Below are 9,100 nucleotides of genomic sequence, written 5' to 3'. Positions count from 1 at the left end.
TTGATCTTGGAACAGACCGCCTTGCGAAGGGTGTCCACCCTATCCCCCAACTCCATCCTATCTATCTCCATCTCAGCTATGCGCTCATCCATGTTGTTGAGGCGTAGCCGGAGAGCAGTAAGATGCTCACGGAGTGAAGCGACGTCGTTGGGCTCCTCCTCCTCCTCCTCCTCGTCGTCGTCGGAGTCGGTGTAGGCGTGGACCTCGATTGGTCCACGGATCGGTGGCGGCCGGATGTGGCGGCGCACCGAACTCGGCGGGAGATCCATGCCAGTACGATCCACCTGGGGAGTGAGCACCTTCCCCCTGCCGACCTTTGCCCCGGTCACGTAGTGGCGTGGGGGGCTATGGCTAGCGGGAGTGTACTCTGGGGAGTACGTGGACAGGTCCTGCTGCACCATCTGTAGTGCAGCGACCTGTGCGACACGTACCCCGCTCGACGACGTCCCCGCGCGCTTTGTCACACCCTTCCTAGGGGAAAGAACCCCCATGGTAGGTCGTGTCGAACTGCGTGTGCGGGAGCGCACGAGGGCCTTCGACACCGGGCCCTGGACCGAGCTCTCCATTGAACCGGGGCACAGACGGCCTCGGGGTGAGGCCGGCCGGCCCCCCTGGTTTGATTTGGAGGGTGCTTTGGGAGTGGGTGTGTCCATGGCCTCGGATATGGGAGTTTTGGGTGAAGTTTGCGAGGCCATGGTGGTGTTCTTGTAGAAAGGAATGGAGTTTGGGATGAAATCTGGTGGATGACTCTGAACTGAGGAAGAGAGGGGAGCCTTTCGGTTTAAATCACCTCATCGTGCTCCGAACACCTAGGATCAGAGAGTTTGAACCTCAGGGGACGTTGCACGAAAGGATGAGGCCGAACGGCCGCGGGACTAGGCCGGCCGGCCTGGGGTAGGCCGGCCGGCCCCACCTTATCAGGTGTGGGTCCTGGGCTTCTGGAGGCTTCCCTAATCCCTTTCCTTTCTCGGGTATGTAGGTGGTTTTGTCCAGAAATGGAAAGAAAGAAATAGAAAGAGAAATCTATCCTAAGATAAGGCACGTTTTAGGTACGGCGACGACCGTAGGTGATTATTCTATCTCGGTAAGCTCGTAGACATATACTTCTTCGAGCTCGGGAATTTCAGGCTCGAGGAATATTTTCAATCTCTGGCCATTGGCCTTGAAAACATTCCCGTCATCGTCGTGGAGGGTTATGGCACCGTGGTCAGCGGCGTTCAACACAAAGAAGGGGCCTTCCTATTTGCTTCTAAGTTTACCGTGACCAAACATGCGAACACGGGAGTTGAAAAGGAGTACCTTGTCTTCCGCCCTGAACTGTTTGATCTTGATATGCTTATCATGCCATCTCTTTGTTTGCTCTTTATAGAGTTTAGAGCTATGGTAGGCCTCCTCCCTCCATTCATCCAATTCAGCCAATTGGATTTGTCGCTTGATTCCGGCTGATTGGAGATCCATGTTCCACCTCTTAATAGCCCAATGGGACTTATATTCGAGTTCAACTGGCAAATGGCAAGTCTTGCCATAGACTAGTTGATACGGTTTTATGCCGATCGGCGTTTTGTAAGCCGTTCTATAAGCCCATAGTGCCTCGGGTAGTTTGCTTTTCCAACCCTTCCCCATGGGATTGACTGTCTTCTGCAAGATGTTCTTGATTTGCTTATTAGACGTCTCTGCCTGACCACTTGTTTGGGGGATGGTATGGTGTTGCAACCCGGTGGTCTACTCCTAGCTCGCGGAGGCACTTCCTGAAGGTTCTGTCAATGAAGTGTGAGCCTCCATCGCTGATCACGACTCTTGGAACTCCAAAACGAGGAAATATAATTTCCTGAAACATTTTCCTGGAGCTCCTTGAGTCGGCCGCAACACAAGGATGTGCTTCGACCCATTTGGACACGTAGTCCACAGCCACCAAGATGTATTCGCATTGCTCCGACATTGGGAAAGGATCCATGAAGTCAACTCCATAGGCATCAAAGATATCCACATGAAGATTGCTCTTCAGGGGCATTGCATCTCGGGAATTGATATTCCCGTATTTTTGGCATCTTGGGCAACGCCGCACGAATTCTTTTGCGTCTGCATACATATTTGGCTAGAAGAGTCCACTTTGCTAAACTTTTGCATATGTCTGGAAAGCTCCGTAATGTCCTCCGTAGGGTGAGGAGTGACAATGTTCTAGAATCTTGCGGGTCTCACATAATGGGATACAACGGCGGAGTAAGCCGTCTGCACAGACTTTGAACAGATATGGGTCATTCCATAAATGGAATCTGCTGAGGTGAATCAATTTCTTCTTGTCTTCTCCCGGAGGTATGTATCCAGTCACCATAAAGTTCACTAAGTTTGTGTACCATGGACTGGATGAGGTGACCTTCAGGAGAGTGTCATCTCAAGTAATCATTGATCGAAAGATTCGATCCTTGTATTTGCATCCTTGAGAGATGAACTGCCACACAATTATCTACTCCGTTCTTGTCTCTTATTTCCAGATCAAACTCTTGTAGGAGCAGAATCCAATGGATAAGTCGTGGCTTGGCGTCCTTCTTGGTTAGAAGGTACTTTAGTGCTGCGTGGTCCGTGTACACAATCACCTTAGCATTGACCAAGTGGGACCTGAACTTGTCCATGGCGAATACTACCACCAGGAGTTCCTTTTCCGTCATGGCATAGTTGAGTTGGGGTCCGGTCAATGTCTTACTCGCGTAGGATATACATAGTGTTGCTTGTCTCTACATTGACCGAGCACTGCGCCTACGACGTAGTCGCTTGCATCGCACATGATCTCGAAAGGAAGTTTCCAATCGGGAGGCTGGATGATGGGTGCGGATATGAGTGCCTTCTTGGGGGTGTAGAAGGCCACGAGGCATTCCTCGTCAAAGTTGAACGGGGCGTCTTTTGCCAGCAGGTTGGTCAAGGGTCTGGCTATGCGGGAGAAGTCCTTAATGAACCTCCTGTAGAAGCCAGCATGACCCAAGAAACTCCTGACTCCCTTGACATTAGTCGGGGGTGGCAACTGTTCGATGACATCGATCTTGGCCCGATCCACTTCTATTCCTCGTTTAGACACTATATCCGAGAACAATTCCCTCTCTGACCATAAAGTGACACTTTTCCCAGTTAAGAACTAGGTGTGTCTCTTGGCACCTCTTGAGAACCTTTTCCAAATTCTCAAGGCATTGAGCGAAGTCTTTGCCATAGACGGAAAAATCATTCGTGAACACTTCCATGATGTGCTCAATTAGGTCCGAGAAGATTGCCATCATACACCTTTGGAATGACGCTGGTGCATTGCATAGACCGAAAGACAATCGCCGATAGGCGAACGTACTATAGGGGTAGGTGAAGGTAGTCTTGCTCTGGTCATCGGGATGGATAATAATCTGATGATAACCAGAGTATCCGTCGAGGTAGCAAAAGTATGAGTGCTTTGCCAACCGTTCAAGCATCTCGTTGATGAAGGGAAGAGGGAAGTGATCTTTCCGGGTTGCCTTGTTGAGCATCTGGTAATCGATACACATTCTCCATTCGGTCACTATCTGTTGAGGTATGAGCTCGTTCCTCTCATTGCGGACTACCGTCATGCCTCCCTTCTTTGGGACTACTTAGACTGGGCAGACCCACTCGCTATCTTTCACGGGGTATATGATGCCCGCGTGCAGCCACTTGAGTACCTCTTTCTTGACTACCTCCCTCATCGCATCATTAAGCCGCCGTTGATGTTCTCGTGACGGCTTATGTTCCGGCTCCATTGGAATGCAATGGGTACAAAGATTGGGGCAGATCCCCTTCAAGTCTTGGAGGGAGTATCCTATGACGGACCCATACTTCTCTAAGACTGCAATGAGCCGCCGAGTTTCACTCTCTGTCAGCTTGTCGCTGATGATAACTGGCGTGGCTCTATTGTCGTGGAGGAATGCATACTTCAGACCAGGAGGCAGCGGCTTCAGCTCAGGTAGAGAAGGTTGCGGAATCTCCTTTCCGTCAAGCTTACTTTTGCCGGCCGGATCTGTTTCCTAGGCGAAGTGTGAGACATCTTCCTCAAGAATGGGCTGAGTTAGCCCTTCTTAGCTGATGTTCACTACATCCTCCAATGGGTCTTGCTCCGGCCTAGTTTCAGCAATGGTGTTGCATGAGCGAACTAAGTTGACCGGGACTTTCTCCTTGCCAACCTTGACCTCGAGCGTAGCTCGGTCTCCATTTGGGTTGACAAGGGGCTCTATTGGCTGACCAATCAAGGCAAACTCTTCACCTTCTGGGATATCAAAGATGTGGAAGTCCAGGAAGACCTTGTTACGTCCTATCTTTAGGGACATAGCATGTAGAATTTCCTTACTTTCCACGATCTGGCCGTCGATCCACTTCAGGTGCTTACGAGAGGAGGTCAGGGGCTCAGATGAAATGTGATCTGCCAAGGTTTTGGACATCACATTCACCCCGACCTTCGGGGTCATAAAAAGTTTCTTGTGATTCAGCGTCCCCAATAGTGCAGAGGAGCACTCTAGGATTATAGTAGATCTGAATGATGCTACTGCTGGCCTCGGCTTCCTCTATCCATTCCTTACTTATAATCGCAGAAAGACCCTCTATCTGTGATGAAACTTCGAGAATGAACGCCTCAGATCTTGAGCAAATGCACTTGTGTCCCTTTGGCATGCTTGCTGCATTACCGAGTTCCAAATACTCTTCCTCTGCGAAGAGGTCGGGTACGAACATAGACATATCCTCGATGAAGGGCTCATGATCTGGGGACTTTGGTGGTTCGGTTATTTCCTCTATGTATGGTGGAGGTGGAGAGGATATGGCTGAGAGGATTCGAAGTTGCTGTGTCTCGCTGGGCTGTTCTAAGGGCTCTGGTGGATCATCATAAATACCAGTGTACTCAGTACTATTCAGAACCTTCTCTAGGAGAGTTCTGACCTCAGCCACTGTCCTGTACATGACGGATCCCTCGGAAGTCACATTCATGAAATGTGCGCTTTCCGGTTTAAGGCCATAGAAGAAATGTTACATAAGTATTTCCTTCGGCATCTGATGTGGTGGCCCGAAGTCTACTAAATGCATGAATCTAGCCCAGGCTACTCCAAGTGATTCATCGCCTTGCTCGAATGATAGGAGCCGTTTTCGATGGGGAATCACTTTGGAGATGGGATAGAAGAACAAGCAAAATTCATCCTTCAGTTGTATCCAATCTCCTCCGACTCTTCTTGCCGTCCGGTTGTACCAGAACTTAGCTTCCCCCGTCAGAGAGAACAGAAATAGCATCCACCGTAAGGTGTTTTGGGACATACCGGGTATAATCAGAAGAGAGCAATTCTCTTCGAAGATTTGCAAGTGAGCATAAGGACACTCATCCTTCTTTCCTGAGAAGGATTGTGCGCGAACCATGGCTACGAGACTGGGACGGATCTCGTAACCATCAGATAGTATGGTGTGGCAAGATGGTGGCGGTTCCAAATACCCGCGAGATGGAACTGCCGGATAACTAGGAGAATACTTCATATGGATGGATGGAAAGTCGTACGGCTGATTAGCTCTAAGCCTAGTGTTGCTACCGTTCCCCGGCAACGGCGCCAGAAAGCATGTTGGCACTCCTTAGCCTAACGAATTACTCCGCAAGCGCACAGAGACCGGTTGTAGCTTTCACCAGGGAGTATACCAGGGATATCGAATCCAAAGAACGGTAAAGCTTCGACCAAACTTAAAGATCGTCAACCGGTCACAACCAGCGAGAAGAAGATACGGGAAGAGGGCCTAACTCCAGATAACCTACTACTCTGACTAGCTAACGAGCTAACTACTGACTTGATCTGCTTCGGCAGCTGGAAGAGGAAGGACTTCAGAAAGGGATGAGAGGGGAGTCCAACGGCAACCTGCACTACTTCTATGAAAACACCCGAACGTGGTGGACTACAAAGGACGAATAGGGCTATCACCACCTACCGTCTACCACAATAGTTCCGTGGGGTGGAACACAACCTAAGGTAGCTACCAGGCCTAGGCACCACGCCCACAGCCCTCGAGCTACTTGCTCCTACCGTGTACTTAGATAGAAAGCAACCTCAAATAAGTAGAACTTGCTACTTACGTAGACTCAGGATCCCGCAGATCAAAGTAAGTACTTAACAAGTAACTAAGACAGAAAGTAAAGCTAGCGAGAAACTGAAGTTGAGACAAGGAACTTACTCAAATAAATTCCTTTGAGGCGGATACAAAGTGGAGTAAGACCGAGAGAACTTGAGTCCGCTCCTTTCAGCTCAGCTTTCACCAAAGCACTCACCTCACTCTCTTCCTACTCAACACAAGTGTACAAGAGACTCTCTTCTCTATGGAATGGTGTGTGTTACAAGAGAGGTATGATGCTCTATTTATACTACTCTGAGGTCGGTACTGGGCTGAGCGTCAGTTGCACGCAGGTAAGACAGTTATGCTTGCCTTCCACGCTAAGATGGAGCTGCAGAGGCCGCCAGGTGGGGCCGGCTGGCCGGCCTAGGGATGTGGCCGCGTAGCCACCGCCTTTGCAGGGACGCTTTGGATCTTCTCTGGAGGTCGGTAGCGGTTGCGTAGCTCCAACGACGATAGTTAGGGGCCGGCCGGCCTCTCCTAGGCCGGCCGGCCTGGCTTTGGCTTGGCTCAGGCTCGTGTTGCACCGACTTGTTGATAACTTGGCCCATGTTGCTTCTCAGGTTGAATTGGGCTCTGATTCTTCGAGTTGTCACTGGATTTGGGCTCAACCTGACTTGGTTCAGGCATTTCGGTCTTGACTTGTGAAATTTGCAGAACTCATCTTGGTATGACTTGACCCTGGGCTCCAGTGGCTCCCCTCAAAGTTTTATGGCAAAATGTGGCAGGGGTAGGCCGGCTGGCCTAGCCTAGGCCAGCCGGCCTGGGGTTTGCTCCAATTCGGCCCAAATTTGCTGATGTTGATCCTAACTTCAAATAAGCATCAAAACTTGTGGAACTTATTAATGTTAGTAAAAATCATAGTAATATAGTTCCAAATGCATGAAATCCAAAAAAATGTTGGCGGTAAAAATCATCGAAATCGACCGCCAACAGTGCTCTCTTCTTTGGGACCACTTGAACTAGGCTGACCAAAACACCGTCTTACACGGGGTTGATGACGCCCGCGTGCAATAGTCTCAACATCTCTTGGTTCACTACCTTCCTTATCACATTGTTCAGCCATCACTGGTGCTCTCAGGATGAATTATGGTCCGGTTCCATAAAAATGCGATGGGTGCACAAGTCGGGGCTGATCCCCTTTCTAGTCCTGGAAATAATATCCGATGACGGACCAGCACTTTCTCTAGAACTGCAATGAGCCGCCGAGTCTCACTCTCTGTCAGCTTGTCACTGATGAAGACTAGCATGCTACTATTATTTTTGGAGGAAGGCGTTCTTCATCCTAGGAGGCAGCGGTTTCAGCTCAAGAAGAAGATGTTGCGGTTTTTCTTCTTCATTGAGCTTGAGGTGGCCGCTTGGATCTAGTTCCTAGGTGAATTGAGTGGCATCTTCTTCAGAGATAGACTACCTTCTCAATTGAGTCATTCTCCGGTCTAGCCTTTTGGAATTGTATTGCCTGAACGGACTAGACCGACTGGGATCTTCTCTTTGTCAACCTCGAGCTATGAAGAGTAGCTCGGAATCCATTGTAGTTGACAAGTGGCCCTATTGGCTGACCGATCAAGAGATCTTATCACCTTCAGGGATATCAAAGATGTGGAAATCCAGAAAGATCTTGTTATGCCCCATCTTCAGAGACATAGCAGGGAAAATATCCTTACTTTCCATCATCTGGCCGTCGATCCACTTCAAGTGCTTACGGGAGAAGGACACGAGTTCCTTCAGACCGTAGAAATTCTCTTGTGGTGCAGTGTCCCCAAAAGTGCAGAGTAGTTTTCAGGGATTGAATTCGCTTCCTCTATCCATTCCTTGCTAGTGATCACAGTAAGACCCTCAATCTATGATGTAGCATCTGGAATGAATGCCTCAGATCTTTGAGGTAATGCACTTATGCTCCTTCGGCATGTTCGAAACATGTCCGAGGTAAAGATGAGCATTGGCATATCATCAATGAGTCGCTCATGATCTGTGGACTTGATTGGTTCGGTAATTTTCCACTATGTGTGGTGGAGGTGAGAGGATGCAGCTGATAGAGTGGTCAGTTTGTATGGGTGGAAAAAGGGCTCTGAAAACCAACGAAATGTTGCTTCAGCATCTTCTGGAATACGATGAGGTGTCCCGGATTTTGCCATTAGCAAAGATCTTTCCCATGCTATTCCAAGTGCGAACACTTTGGTAGCAGGGAAGCAAAATTTCATCCATCAACTTGATCCAATCTCCTCCGGCTCTCCCTGCCGTCTGGTCATACCAAACTTTCGCTTCGCCCGTCAGAGAGAATGGGGAGAGCTTCACCGTAAGGTGTTTTGGTTCGAACCGGGTATGGTTGAATTCTAGCAGGTGAGGATAGGGATAATAGTCCTTTCTCATAGAGAAGGACTATGCACGAACCATGGCTGCGAGATTGGGACTGTTCACGTAACCATCAGATAAGGGGGTAGGATGGTGGCCGTTCCAAAGACTCGCGGGATGGAACTATTGGATAACTAGGAGTAGAACTCCATGTGGATGGGCGGAAAGATGTACAGCTGAACGAATTCTAGACTAGTGTTGCTACCGTTCCCCGGCAACGGCGCCAAAAAGTTTGTTGGCACTCCTTAGCCTAAACGAATTACTTCGTAAGCGCACAGAGACCGATGTAGCTTTCACCTTGGAGTATTCCAGGGTATCGAATCCGCGGGGAACGATAAAGCACGACCAAACCTAGAACTAGTTCAACCGAACCCACCAGGGGAAGAGAGGTAAATGGGCAGAGGGTATAATGTCGGTTAGCCAACTCATTACCCAGAAGACATGCAACTAAACTATCCTGATCTGCTTCGGCGGCCTAAGCGAAGGGCTTAGATAGGGGTGAGAAGGGCCCAACATACTTTTGACAATCATACTGCTATGAAAACACCCCAACGTGGTGGACTACAAAGGACGGACATGGCTGTCACCACCTGCCACCTACCACTGCAGTACCGTGGGGTGGAAC

Source organism: Panicum virgatum, chromosome 9N, assembly GCF_016808335.1.
Source record: "Panicum virgatum strain AP13 chromosome 9N, P.virgatum_v5, whole genome shotgun sequence".
NCBI lineage: Eukaryota > Viridiplantae > Streptophyta > Magnoliopsida > Poales > Poaceae > Panicum > Panicum virgatum.
The sequence above is the reverse complement of the archived record's forward strand: the minus strand, read 5'-3'. Positions refer to the sequence as shown.